The sequence below is a fragment of the Giraffa tippelskirchi genome, chromosome 2 (assembly GCF_054371585.1).
Source record: "Giraffa tippelskirchi isolate mGirTip1 chromosome 2, T2T-mGirTip1v1.2.pri, whole genome shotgun sequence".
NCBI classification, from domain to species: domain Eukaryota; kingdom Metazoa; phylum Chordata; class Mammalia; order Artiodactyla; family Giraffidae; genus Giraffa; species Giraffa tippelskirchi.
In genome coordinates this window covers 131,019,046-131,033,309 of record NC_137276.1, presented here as the reverse complement: position 1 = coordinate 131,033,309, position 14,264 = coordinate 131,019,046, and the positions used below count along the sequence as shown (strand labels likewise).

Sequence of the window (14,264 nt, the reverse complement as noted above, 5' to 3'; positions counted from 1 at the left end):
AGTGCTCTCTTTACTGCTGGAAATAGTCATTAGTGTCTTTTAATCTAATCACATGGGACAGTCAAGTCCAGAAATCCCAGAACCCAATTAAGAAAACTTCCTTAACATTCTGTTCCTCTAGAGCCACTCTCGGTACCTAAATCTACACTAATCTGGGTTCTCCAGTGAAATAGGACTACCAAGTACACCATGGCCCAATCAAGCTGACACATAAAATTAACCATCACATGTACTGATGCATAATAAATTATTCCAAAACATAGCAGCCTAAAAGAGCAAACATTTATTGTCTCACTGCTGTACATCAGGAATCAGGTAAGAGCTTAGACTCTCTTAGGAGGCTGCAGTCAAGGTGTTGGCCACAGCTACTGTTATCTCAGAGCTTGAGGGGAAATGGATCTGCTTCTAGCTGACTCTTATTTTCAAGTCTCAGGTCCCACCTAACTGTTGTCCAGAGATTAATATTTTTTTTGCAACATAGGACTAGTCCCAACATGGTAGCTTGCATCCCCCAGAGCAAGGGCTCAGAGAGAAAGAACAAAACAGAATCCAGTCTTTCTGTAACCTAATCTTGGAAGTAACATATTATTGCTTTTGCCTTATTCTATTGGTTAGAAGCAATTCACTAAGTCTAGCCTACTCATTTGTGTGCATAAATGCTAAGTTGCTTTAGTCATGTCCGACACTTTGAGATCCTATGGACTATAGCCGGCCAGGCTCCTTTGTCCATGGGATTCTCCAGGCAGGATACTGGAGTGGGTTGCCATGCCATCCTCCAGGGGATCTTCCCGACCTAGGGATTGAACTTGTATCCCTTACGTCTCCTGCATTGGCAGGTGGATTCTTTACCACTGAGCCAGCAGGGAAGCCCAGCCTACTCATTTACGTATATGTAAAAATCTAGCTCTCAAATAGCTTGTGTGCGGAAAGGAACTGGAAAGCTACAGAGCAGGCCAACATGGGTGGTTGGTTCTTCCTGAACCTAGAGGAAGGCTAGGTGAGATGGGGATGCGAGGGAAGAAATGGTGTTAAGAAGGGCTTTCACACTTCCATTTTATTTGCAGTGTTTGAACTGTTTTACCAGAATATATTAAAGTATTACATGTGTAATTGAAAATAAATACAAATCCAGAAATATCCTCACTGAAATCAATAAAGCACTCCTATTTGCTGCTGAAGGAAAAAAAAAAATTTAAGGAATGAGTTAGGTTATTTATTTGGCTTTTTTCTTGTTTCTTGAGGTGAGCCTGTATTGCTGTGAATCTTCCCCTTAGCACTGCTTTTACAGTGTCCCATACATTTTGGGTTGTTGTGTTTTCATTTTCATTTCTATGCATATTTTGATTTCTTTTTTGATTTCTTCTGTGATTTGTTGGTTATTCAGCAGTGTGTTATTCAGCCTCCATATGTTGGAGTTTTTAATAGTTTTTCTCCTGTAATTGACATCTAATCTTACTGCATTGTGGTCAGAAAAGATGCTTGGAATGATTTCAAAATGTCATAATCACTGAAATGTTCTTATATTGAAAGAAGCACTTTAAGAATATCTGCAGCTTACATTATGAGCTGTATGCAAAGGTACAATAAAGCAGTGACCTTTTAGTTTGGAATTGATTTTCCTAAGTTGAATGGAACTCTGGTAGTGGCTTTTAATTGTTTTTTGATTAAATACAACTGAAAGTATCTACTTAGGTTGTCAGTGGGAACCAGGAGAGAAAAGGGCAAGAGTTAAACAGACTTGTTCACAAGCTAATTTTTGAGAATGATTTTTTTTTGCATATTCTAAGTCTAAGTCGCTTCAGTCGTGTCCGACTCTGTGTGACCCCATAGATGGCAGCCCACCAGGCTCTGCCGTCCCTGGGATTCTCCAGGCAAGAATACTGGAGTGGGTTGCCATTTCCTTCTCCAGTGCATGAAAGGGAAAAGTCAAAGTGAAGTCGCTCAGTCGTATCCGACTCTTAGCAACCCCATGGACTGTAGCCTACCAGGCTCCTCCGTCCATGGGATTGTCCAGGCAAGAGTACTAGAGTGGGGTGTCATTGCCTTCTCCCTTTTTGCATATTACTGAGATGGAATATAATTTTTCCATGAGAGACCATTATGTTAACAATAATAGAGCTATATGACACCTTTTGAATTTTTAATATGTGCCAGGCTCTGTGCTAAGAGCTTTTCATACATTATCTCATTTAATGCTGACACCCCTATGCAGAATGCACTATAACTGCCCTCTTTTCCAGGCTAGGAGAGGCTCAAGGTCACACAAGAGTAAGTAGTTAATATGGAGCTCTGTTCAATGTAATGTGGCAGCCAGGATAGGAGAGGAGTTTGGGGGGAAATGGATACATGTATATGTATGAGAGTCCCTTCGCTATTCATTTTAAGCTATCATAGCATTGTTTGTTAATCAGCTATACCCCAATACAAAATTTAAAGTTTTTTTTTAAAATTATGATGTGAAAAAAAAAAAGTGGTTAAGCTGTGATTCAGAGGCCCTTGTTTTATCACTTCCCCGTGAGAAATGAGGCCCATCTCTGACCCTGAGAACAGGAGCACACGACCTGGCATGTGCATGTGCTCAGTCTTCAGTCGTGTCCATCTCTATGCAGCCCTATGGGTTGTAGCCCCCAGGCTCCTCTGTCCATGGGATTCTCTGGGCAAGAATAATGGAGTGGGGTGCACATCCTCCTCCAGGGGATCTTCCCCACTCAGGGATCGAACCCAAGTCTCTTGCATCTCCTGCATTAGCAGGCAGATTCTCTACCACTGTGCAACCTGGGAAACCCCACTATCTGGCAGAAAATGTAAAAAGTGATGATGAAATTAAATTACAACTCTTTCCTTCTGCTGTTCTCCAGAGCACTTGTCTGACCAGGATTTGATCTCAAATCTGGGGCCCAGCTCTTCCTAGATGGTGGATTGGTCTTACTCAGGTCATGTGTCTGGGCCCAGGAGAGAAGTCAGTTATGGAGTACACACTTTATATTATTATGTGATAGATTCCTCAGGCACAAAATAAGGAGATGAATGTTTTCCTCCATCAAGACCAATGTTTTCTTCCTCCAACCAAGACCAGGAGGAAAAAAGGGAGCCTCACACAAAAAAATCAAGCATGTCTTATCCACTAGGGTCGGGGGGAGGTGCGTGCCTGGTAAGCGGGATTACAAGGACATTGAGTACTCATACAGCATAAGTGCCTCGTTACACAATTGAGAAATCCAGGGGCCAGAGAGGAAAGTGATTCATGGACTTTCTACCAACAAGGGTATAGCTGGTAGTAGAGGCCAGATCTCCTGGCTCCTAGCTCAGTGCTCTTCTTCTATCATATGCCAAGATGAAGACCTCACGTCCTTCTGGCTGAGATATGTGATGGGGTTAACAAAAGTGTAAATAAACTGCAGGTGACCAGGCAGAGGTTGGAAACACAAAGAACACAAAAAGCAGGAAATCATTTAGGAGCACGGAGGATCTGAATGAGAGCACCTCATCACAGCCAGAAACGCAGGAGAGGGTCACTCTCCAGCAAGCTGTACCTGCTGGGGTCAGGACCACAGTGTGAAGCAGTGAGGATGTACTAGCTGGCACAGGCTGAAAGCCAAAGGGCAGGTGGAAAGACATGGAAAGGGCTTCAGTGAAGAGAGTCAGTTCTTGGAAAGCTATTCCAGGCCTGGAGAAAGGAACAGACAAGGAGTGAGTCAGTGGGGACCAAACCTCTTATGGAAAATGCCCTGGGCTCTGTCAACTTAAGGGCACTGTAGAGTTAGCACTATAGCTAAGATGGTAACCCAGGTTGGGTCCTGGGACTTTGATGAGAAAGTTTTGACTCTGGGGTACAGTAGGGATCAAAGACTGAAATGCCTTCAGTAGCTGGAGGGATAATAAAAATAAATTATGTGAGCAGGGTGAAGTGAAGCCTTTGCCCCACTACCTCTTTTCATCCCTCTCAAACCAGTTTTCGAAAAGATCGTCAACAGTAGGAAATGGGTCACTTAAGGCAGAAATTTTATTTTTCATATGGTTCATCAAATGTGTTATATTAGAGTTCCAAAGAATAGCAAGGAGAGATAAGAAAGCCTTCCTAAGTGAACAATGCAAAGAAATAGAGGAAAACAATAGAATGGGAAAGATCAGAGATCTCTTCAAGAAAATTAGAGATACCAAGGCAACATTTCATCCAAGATCAGCACAATAAAGGACAGAAATGGTATGGACCTAACAGAAGCAGAAGACATTAAGAAGAGGTGGCAAGAATACACAGAAGAACTATGCAGAAAAGTTCTTAGTGACCCAGATAACCAAGATGGTGTGATCACTCACCTAAAGCCAGACATCTTGGAGTGCGAAGTCAAGTGGGCCTTAGGAAGCATCACTACAACACAAAGCTAGTGGAGGTGATGGAATTCCAACTGAACTTTTTCAAATCCTAAAAGATGCTGTGAAAGTGCTGCACTCAATATGCCAGCAAATTTGGAAAACTCAGCAGTGGCCACAGGACTGGGAAGGGTCAGTTTTCATTCCAATCCCAAAGAAGGGCAATGCCAAAGAATGTGCACACTACCATACAATTGCACTCATTTCACATGCTAGGTAGGTAATGCTCAAAATCCTTAAAGCCAGGCCTCAACAGTATGTGAACTGAGAACTTCCAGGTGTATAAGCTGGATTTAAAAAGGCCGAGGAACCAGAGATCAAAATGCCAACATCCGTTGGATCATAGAAAAAGCAAGGGAATTCCAGAAAAACATTTACTTCTGCTTCATTGACTACACTAAAGCCTTTGACTGTGTGGATTACAACAAACTGGAAAATTCTTAAAGTGATGGGAATACCAGACCTCCTTACCTGCCTCCTGAGAAATCTGTATGCAGGTCAAGAAGCAACAGTTAGAACCAGACATGGAACAGACTGGTTCAAAATTGGAAAAGGAGTATGTCAAGGCTGTATATTGTCACCCTGCTTATTTAACTTATATGCAGGGTATGTTATGTGAAATGCCAGGCTAGATGAAGCACAAGCTGGGATCAAGATTGCTGGGAGAAATATCAACAACCTCAGATATGCAGATGATACCACCTTTATGGCAGAAAGAGAAGAAGAACTAAAGAGTCACTTGATGAGGGTGAAGAGGAGCGTGAGAAAGCTGGCTTAAAACTCAACATTCAAGAAACGAAGATCATGGCATCCAGTCCCACCACTTCATGGCAAATAGAAGGGGAAAAAACGGAAGCTGTGACAAATTTTCTTTTCTTGGGCTTCAAATCACTGCAGATGGTGACTGCAGCCATGAAATTAAAAGACACTTGCTCCTTGGAAGGAAAACTATGACAAACCTAGGCAGTGTGTTAAATAGCAGAGACCACTTTGCCAGCAAAGGCCCATACAGTCAAAGCTATGGTTTTTCTAGTAATCATGTATGGATGTGAGAGTTGGGCTATAAAGAAGGCTGTGAGCCAAAGAATTGATGCTTTTGAATTCTGCTGGAGAAGACTTTTGAGAATCCCTTGGACTGCAAGGAGATCAAACCAGTCAATCCTAAAGGAAATCAACCTGGAATATTCATTGGAAGCATTGGTGCTGAAGCTGAAGCTCCAATACTTTGGCCACCTGATACAAAGAGCCAACTCACTGGGAAAGGCCCTGATGCTGGGAAAGATTGAAGGCTTTTTGGAGAATGGGGCAGCAGAGAATGAGATGGTTAGATAGCATCACTGACTTAATGCACATGACTGAGCAAACTCTGGGAGCTAGTGAAGGACAGGGAAGCTTGGTGTGCTGTAGTCTTTAGGGTTGCAAAGAGTCGGACACAACTTAGCAACTGAACAACAACTTTTCTTTAGGCAAATTAGATTAGAGCTCTTTTACAAATTAACCTCAGCAATATTATCCAAAGACAAACTCGCATATTGAGACATACATACATCCAGACAGACACAATGAGATATCTAGCTTTATTTGCTAAACTTAGTCATGAATCTGATATCACAATATAAAACTTACTAATTGTAAATAACAGTTGGAATAAGAAAATTTTTAAATGTTTCATTTCAGAAATTAAAGATGGTCCAGATACAATAAGTGATCCAGAGAACTCTGGTCTCAAGACACAGGAAGGGAAGATCAGGTTTTCCTAGTAGGAGTTAGTCCCTCAGGGAAAGAATTCTAAAGAGATTTTTTTTTTCCTTCAAGCTTTCTCTGCTGTTTGGGAGTTAAACTGATATGGGGCTGGTTAACCTTCTACTCAACATTCAATAAACTAAGATCATGGCATCTAGTCCTATCACTTTATGGTAAACAGATGGGGAAAAAATGGAAACAGTGACAGACTTTATTTTTTTAGGCTCCAAAATCACAAAGACTCAGACACAACTGAGTGACTGAACGACAAACCTTACTGGCATTGTGTAATTAATTGGCAGAAGTGAATATTCATAATTTTCATAGATATCCCCTTTTCTTTCTTTTTTTTTAATGGTTTTGAAAAGTTGGTCAGCCAGTATAACAAGGGCATTTTGTGTATAACTCAGACCAACCTAAATTTTCTTTTTGACTAAAAGTAGCCAAATCCTTATCTAAGTCTTCTTTAAAGGCAGAATTAAGCAAAGCATCATTTTGGTGGTTAGAGAATGATTCAAGTGTCAAGCCAGAATATTGCTTAAAGGGTTTTTTTCCCAATCTCCCACAATAGTCTGGATTGATTCATCTGATCTTTCCTTGCATTGTTGAACCTTTGTCCAATTTACAGTTTTTGGAGAAACTTCTGGGATAGTTTCGAGTAATTTCTGATCTAATTCCTTGGATTCATTGTGATACTCTGGACTATGTGATTTAAAGTTCATTAAGGGAAAGCCCCTTCCTGCTTTCTCTATTCATTCCCTTGCTTTGCTTTCAGAATGTACAGCTGTATTAGTTGATACAGATCGGAAAACCTGGCTCAGAGGACTGGATGGTTAACTCAAATTCCTTAGCAAATCCCAATGGACTCTGACTTGGATCAGGAAAGCTAAGGCCCTACGTTCTGTTTGGGTCCAGGGTATATAGTTAAACACCGAGGACGGTTCATTTCTCCCTATAATAAGTTTCTCCTTAAAAGAGCTACAATCACTTCTGATTTTTTTTTTTTAATCCTCTTTTGCTGGGGAAAAGAGAGCAGCAGGAAGCAGAAGAATTGGAAGAGAAAAAGTCTGGGCCGGGCAGTTCAGATGGAAAAGGATACACTGGAGGAGCAGAGGGAGAGGGAGAGGCAGTGCTGGTGGCCTTTTTTAGTTCTGATATAGTTTCAAGCAATTTCTTATTGATTTCCTGCAAAGAAGTTACTCTCATTTCCTCTTTTAGAAGCTTCTAGATACTTCTAGATACAAAACATTCCATTCAGTCTGTTTGACCTTACCATTGGCTCATTTTTTTTTTCCTAACTGTGCACACAAAAATATCAATTTTGGAGTATCAAAAAACCCCCAATTTGGCCATTTTAGTTGAGATCCCCTTTAGTATTATTTCCAAGTTAAATAGGTACTTACAAGTTTTATAGGTACACAACCCTGGCTGGAGTGTTAGAACCTGGTCTCTGATGCCCCTGATTTCTGTGTTTGAGTGTCTCCATTTTCCATTTTTAGTTGAATCTGTCAGGGATAACAATCACCGGTAAAACTGTGTGGTGGGCGTGTGCCACTTGGGAGCTTAAGTCCTCCAGGAGTCGCCCCAGAGTCATTTAAGTCCTCTTATGTGTCTCAGTTAACTCCCTTCAGCACCCCAAGATCACTGAGTGGCCAGTTCTTCTCTGTGACACTTGGGTGAGCAAGCATTTTAATTAGTAAGTGTGGGGGTCGAGGGTCCCTATGAGACCACCACATAGTATAAGGACTCAGCCTCTACCACTCCTATAAATTTCTCAGTCACCTGAGAAAACTGTAACTGGCTGGGAGGAGTCTTGTCCTTTTCCTTTGGAACAAAGTTCTCATGTAATATCTTCACTTTTATCCTGACAAATTTTAGGGAAATTTAGGGAAATCTGAGGAGGGAATTCTGATGAGGAATTTTAGGGAAATCCGATGAGGGAAAGCATCAGATCAGCCTCTCACCCAACTACTCAGCACAGACTACTCTGACTCCTACAACTAAGCAACCTCGGTATCTTTCAACCGAGTCCCACTCAGTGTCTTGTTGATGAGTGGGTACACCCCCGTATCTTTCAACTGCCCTGCTCCAGTATCTTTCAACTGAGAGGGGGCAGGTAACTTGCTCCGCCACGAAATAAAACTCAGGATCATCAACCAAGACAGGAGATCTGAGAACAAGGAGACACTTACCCAAGTTTGTCTGGACTCCCCAAAGAGGAAGATGGGCACAAGGAGTCACTGCTGGTTCCTCATACAGTTCAGGCCAAGGAGGGACGTCCACTCTGGGTCACTGTCAGCCGCCATAACTGTTGACTTTAAAAAGATGCACAAATGTGAGAATTGCAAATTAAGTTTTATTTAGGGCTAGCTGAGGTGCTGTCTCCCCAGCTGCAGTCCTCATTTTGCCCCCAATAAAACTTAACTCTCAACTCTCACATCGTGCATCTTTTTTAAGTTGACAGCTCTTAACCATTTATCTTGTGTGTCATGGCTATGTCATTCTTTTAAAGGTTGTGCCCTGCCCCATTCCCTCCTATTTCTATATGATAGTTGAGAGTGGTGGAAACTGTGGCAAATAGACAATCTTCCCATCTAAACAAAGCAGCTTGCTATTCAGTGCCAGCAACTATCTGATCTGTCAGAATTCAGACTCAATACTGCTAGCTTTCCAGCTCCCCAACAGACACTAAAAATTGAGACATTTTTGTGTAACCGCCTGAGTTTTACTATTGGCAACACATTCAGATAGTTTAAACCTGTACAGACAGTGAAGTCACTCAGTCGTGCCCGACTCTTTGCGACCCCATGGACTGTAGCCTACCAGGCTCTTCCGTCCATGGGATTTTCCAGGCAAGAATACTGGAGTGGATTGCCATTTCCATCTCCACGAGATCTTCCCAACCCAGGGATTGAACCTGGGTCTCCCGCATGGTAGGCTTTACTGTCTGAGCCACTAGGGAAGTAATGTTTTTTTGTAAGGTATAGTTCGGGCCGAGGCAGAAAAGAAGGAGAGATGACCTCAACAGAGGTAGGTTACCTTTATTCAGGCAAGGAGGGGCGACAGTCGGCCTAACGATCAGGCTGAGCTCGAGAGGGATCAGGGAGGCTTCATATTTAAAGGGAGGTTTGTGGAAACGATAAGGGAAACGTTAGTCAGGCGGGACATTTTGGGTATTCTTTAGTTGAAATGGCATTTGTAGTTGAACAGGGGATGGAAGGTTTCTGGGCAGGGGGTGATAAGTCCCAGGTAGATGCAACAGGCCTGGAGCATCAGGGCAGGACCTAAAGTTCGGTTTTGTTTTCCCCGAAGTTAGATGATTCAGCAAGGGCCTTTGAGATGGTTGTTTTCTTTTCTAGGCTCAAAGACTCCTTCATTTTTATCTCAGAGCAGGAGCAGGAGGTGGGATGGAGTTTATATTTAAAGATCAAGCGAAACAGGCTCTGCTTCCCCAAGGACTCCGAGGCCAACTTCCAGCTTAAATGAAGGTTCATAAAGCTGCATATCCCTTATCTAAGTCTAAATCCTTATCCGTTGTGGCCAGACAGGGTTTGGAACTCAGCAGTTTTCAGGTTTACAGGGCTCTTGCCACGGAATATACAGAGAGAACTCTGGGGCAGTGCCCTACTAACAAACACATCCATTTTTCTGCAACAAAGCACATAAATATTAAGAAATCAAGTGAGATAAACAGTATAAATAATTTCACATAAATTCTAGTCAACTTTTGCCACCAAGTGAGATTGTTTCAAACCTGTAAAAAAACATATTAAGTCTTCAAAGTTATTGGGATTTCAGAATTACTGATAGGAGATTATGAACCTACTGTAAGGAAGAGACACAACCATTGAGTAATGGCTACATACTCCATGAATTAACAGACACAAAATATGTATGCCTGATGACCTCTACCCTTTGGCAAATTTGTTTATATCTTTATTAACTGGCAGTATCCCTGCTGGCTCCCCTTTGGTCCCAGGGGAAAGGCAATGCTTTCCCCCTAGCTGGGGCATATGCTGCTCTTAATCTTCCCAGCACACCTGAAACAGGCTGTCAGGGAAGTTTAGCACAGGTAGTCATGTTCTTCCAGCTGCTCTTAGAAGTGTCTTCTCTCAGAGATGCCTCCCCCAGTGGGCTCTGCCTTGACTGCCTCCCTGTTGAGCTCCCAACTTTCTTTTCTTCCTCTTTTTTTGGCAGTACCACGCAGTTTGTTGGGATCAGGGATCGAATCTGAACCAGCTCTCATCAATGAAAGCTCCAAGTCCTAACCTCTGGACTATGGTAATTCCCAGCTCCCAACTAACTTGATGTCAACTTTCAACAAGGACCCAGACCAAGGAAAAAGTTCTCCTTCCTCTCTAGTTCCTGCCCCTCTTCCATCCTCAGATTTTACACCCCAGTAGTTTATAATTGTGAACCTATTATAAAACCTATATAAACCTATATTTAGACAGCTAAAGAATAATGGGTACACATTCCATTTTTCAGGCAGAAGACTGACAGTGGAATTTTGTTTCCCTTCAAAAGAATCCCCACCCTAACCCTCAGGTTATCCTGAGCTCCACCCTGTCTCAGCCCTCAGGAAAATTACAACACAACAGCAGCTGGTATCAGCACAATCTGGGTTATGGAATCTCAGTGAGTGTATCCACAATCTACTCTGTGCTATCCTGGATTCGGTGTAGGTCGCTTCCTCCATGAAGTCCTGGAGGAAGATCAGGTGTGTGTATCTCTCGTGCAGCTTTGGGGGTTCTGCTCCAGCTTCCCTGTGCGTTACTCCACTAAGAAGAATATAGACATATCTCCAGTGATAACAGCCAAGCAGTGCTGTGCTGTGTTTATTCACTCAGTCGTGACCAACTCTGTGACCCTATGGACTGTAACTGCCAGGCTCCTTTGTCCATGGGGATTCTCCAGGCAAGAATACTGGAGTGGGTTGCCATGCCTTCCTCTGGGGGATCTTCCTGACCCAGGGATTGAACCGGGGTGTCTTGCATTGCAGGCGGACTCTTTACCAGCTGAGCTACCAGAGAAGCCCATAACCAAGCAGCGCACAGGCTAAATCGAAACATGGAAAAGAATCCTTTCTCTGATGGAAGACACACTTCTGCAGGACCTTGGCTTTGCTAAAATACTGCTTTGCAGCAAGACACAGTGGATTCACATTATGAAATAAGGTACTTGCTTTAGCTTCTCAGCATCTCTATTCCGATAGCCTCAGTTTACCGCAGGAACAATATTTTTGTGTCTAGAAGTAGGAGCGTTCCAAAACAACATGCCCAAAGATAAAAACGGAAGTCTCTTATTTCAATGAAAATTACTGTTGAAGATCTCATAAGAGTTCCTCCCATTTCTGGGCTACTGAAGGTTTATAAAGATCAGGGTACTAATCTCGACACATTTCAGGGTGTGTGTGTGTGTGTGTGTGTGTGTGTGTGTGTGTGTGTGTGTGTGTGTGTGTGTGTGTGTGTGTGTGTGATATTATAATTAATAGGAAACTGTGGGATGATATATGACAATGTGTGAATACCTGTTGCTCAATAATCCTTGAAAATCTTTCATTCAATAATTTCAGCATCTAAATTTATGATCCTTGCCTAAATTATTACAATGTTGGTGGCAAAAATGGTAATTTTTCTGACTCAATATTGTCTTTTTACATTTACTAGTTAGCAGCCTTTGAAAGAAGAAAGCTCATCTCCACCACCATTTTTAAGTGTCACTATGAACTATTGGGTTATTTTCTGATTCAACAGAATCATTACCATTATTCATGTTCTCTTTTATTTTATTTTACTCAAGTATAGTTGCTGTACAATATGTTACTGGTGTCTAATACAGTTATTCACAATTTTTAGAGGTTATAATCCATTTATATATATAAAATATTGGCTATATTCTCCATGTTGTACAATATATCCTTGTAGTTTATTTTATACCTAACAGTTTGTACTTATTCCCCTATCCCTTTATTGCCCCTCCCTGCTTCCTTCTCCCTACTGGTAAGCATTAGTTTGTTCTCTCTGTGAGTCTGCTTCTTTTCTGTTATATTCACTAAGTTATTGCATTTTTTTAGATTTCACATATAAGTGATATCTTACAGTATTTGTCTTTCTCTGTCTGACTTATTTTACTTAGCATAATGCCCTCCAAGTCCATCAGTTCAGTTCAGTTCAGTCGCTCAGTTGTGTCTAACTATTTGCGACCCCACGGCCTGTACCACGCCAGGCTTCCCTGTCCATCACCAACTCCCGGAGGTTGCTCAAACTCATGTCTATCAAGTCAGTGATGCCATCCAACCATCTCATTTTCTGTTGTCCCCTTCTCCTCCTGCCTTCAATCTTTCCCAGCATCAGGTGGGAAAAGTATTGGAGCTTCAGCTTTAGCATCAGTCCTTCCAATGAATATTCAGGACTGATTTCCTTGAGGATTGACTGGCATGATCTCCTTGCAGTCCAAGGGACTCTCAAGAGTCTTCTCCAACACCACAGTTCAAAAGCATTAATTCTTCAGCTCTCAGCTTTCCTTATGGTGCAACTTTTACATCTGTACATGACTACTGGAAAAACCATAGCTTTGACTAGACAGATCTTTGTTGGCAAAGTAATGTCTCTGCTTTTTAATATGCTGTCTAGCTTGGTCATAGCTTTTCTTCAAAGGCACAGATGTCTTTTTTAATTTCATGGCTGCAGTCACCATCTGCAATGATTTTGGAGCCCCAAAAATATAGTCTCTCATTTTTCCATTTTTTCCCTATCTATTCACCATGAAGTAATGCGACTGGATACCATGATCTTAGATTTCTGAATGTTGAGCTTTAAGCCAACTTTTTCACTCTCCTCTTTCACTTTCATCAAGAGGCTCTTTAGTTCTTCACTTTCTGCCATAAGGGTGGTGTCATCTGCATATCTGAGGTTATTGATATTTCTCCTGGCAATCTTGATTCCAGCTTGTGCTTCATCCAGCCGGGCATCCAGAGTACATGATGTACTCTGCATATAAATTAAATAAGCAGGGTGACAATATACAGCCTTGACATACTCCTTTTCCTATTTGGAACCAGTCTGTTGTTCCATGTCCAATTCTAACTGTTGCTTCTTGATCTGCATACAGATTTCTCAGGAGGCAGATAAGGTGGTCTGGTATTCCCATCTCTTTCAGAATTTTCCACAGTTTCTTGTGATCCACACAGTCAAAGGCTTTGGCATAGTCAATAAAGCAGAAATAGTTGTTTTTCTGGCACGCTCTTGCTTTTTCAATGATCCAATGGATGTTGGCAATTTGATCTCTGGTTCCTCTGCCTTTTCTAAAACCAGCTTGAACATCTGGAAGTTCATGGTTCACATCAAGAGATACCTGGAGTAACAGGCAAAGGAGAAAAGGAAAGATATATCCAAGTCCATCATGCTACTGCAAATGGCATAAATTCTCTTTTATGGTTGAATAGTATTCCATAGTCATAGAATATATGATTATATATATATATATATATATCTCACATCTTCTTTATCCAGTCATCTGTTGATGGACATTCAGATTGCTTCCATATCTTGGCAATTGTAAATAATACTTCTATGAACACTGGGGTACATGTATTTTTTTGAATTAGTGTTTTTGTTTTTGTCAGATATATACCCAGGGGTGGCATTGCTGGATCATATGGTAGTTCTATATTTAGTTTTTTGAGTAGCTATGGACTCGTGGGTTCTTTTTTAACTCAAGATAATATAACTATTACCATCGTTATTCTTTTTGATGGTATACTTACCACAAACTTGGCCAGCGGGAACAATTCTAAGCTAGCTGCTATACCCTTTGACATGTCCCCATTAATTACGAAAACTTTCCCAATTTTATGCACAAGATTCTCCAGTTCACTGTGCACTTTTCATGTTCCAAACAGTGCACTTTTCATATTCAGCCATTTCTCCAAGGAACCCGAGTTCCTTCCAGTGGAGGACAATATTTAGAAACCAGCATCCGCATACTAGGTATGCCCATTGTTGTCAGAATATTACCACTCCTAGGCTTTTTCAGGAGACTAGAAAATAGAAATTTCAGAGCTAGAAAATATTAAACCATGAGTTAATACCAATACTTTCAATGTAAATCAGATGAAATTAAAAAAATGATTCTTCCATAATCTTTTC

General features: G+C 41.5%; 1 protein-coding gene across 1 annotated transcript in view; it reads left to right on the top strand.

Moving 5' to 3' along the window:
* B3GALNT1 (beta-1,3-N-acetylgalactosaminyltransferase 1 (Globoside blood group)) overlaps window positions 1-14,264 on the top strand; it is a 160,509-nt gene that overhangs the window by 103,647 nt on the left and 42,598 nt on the right. The window contains exons 8-10 of the mRNA XM_081570741.1: window positions 9,503-9,602; window positions 10,312-10,395; window positions 11,117-11,291. The gene's annotated coding sequence lies outside the window, so the exon portion shown is untranslated. The remainder of the gene's footprint in view (window positions 1-9,502; window positions 9,603-10,311; window positions 10,396-11,116; window positions 11,292-14,264) is intronic.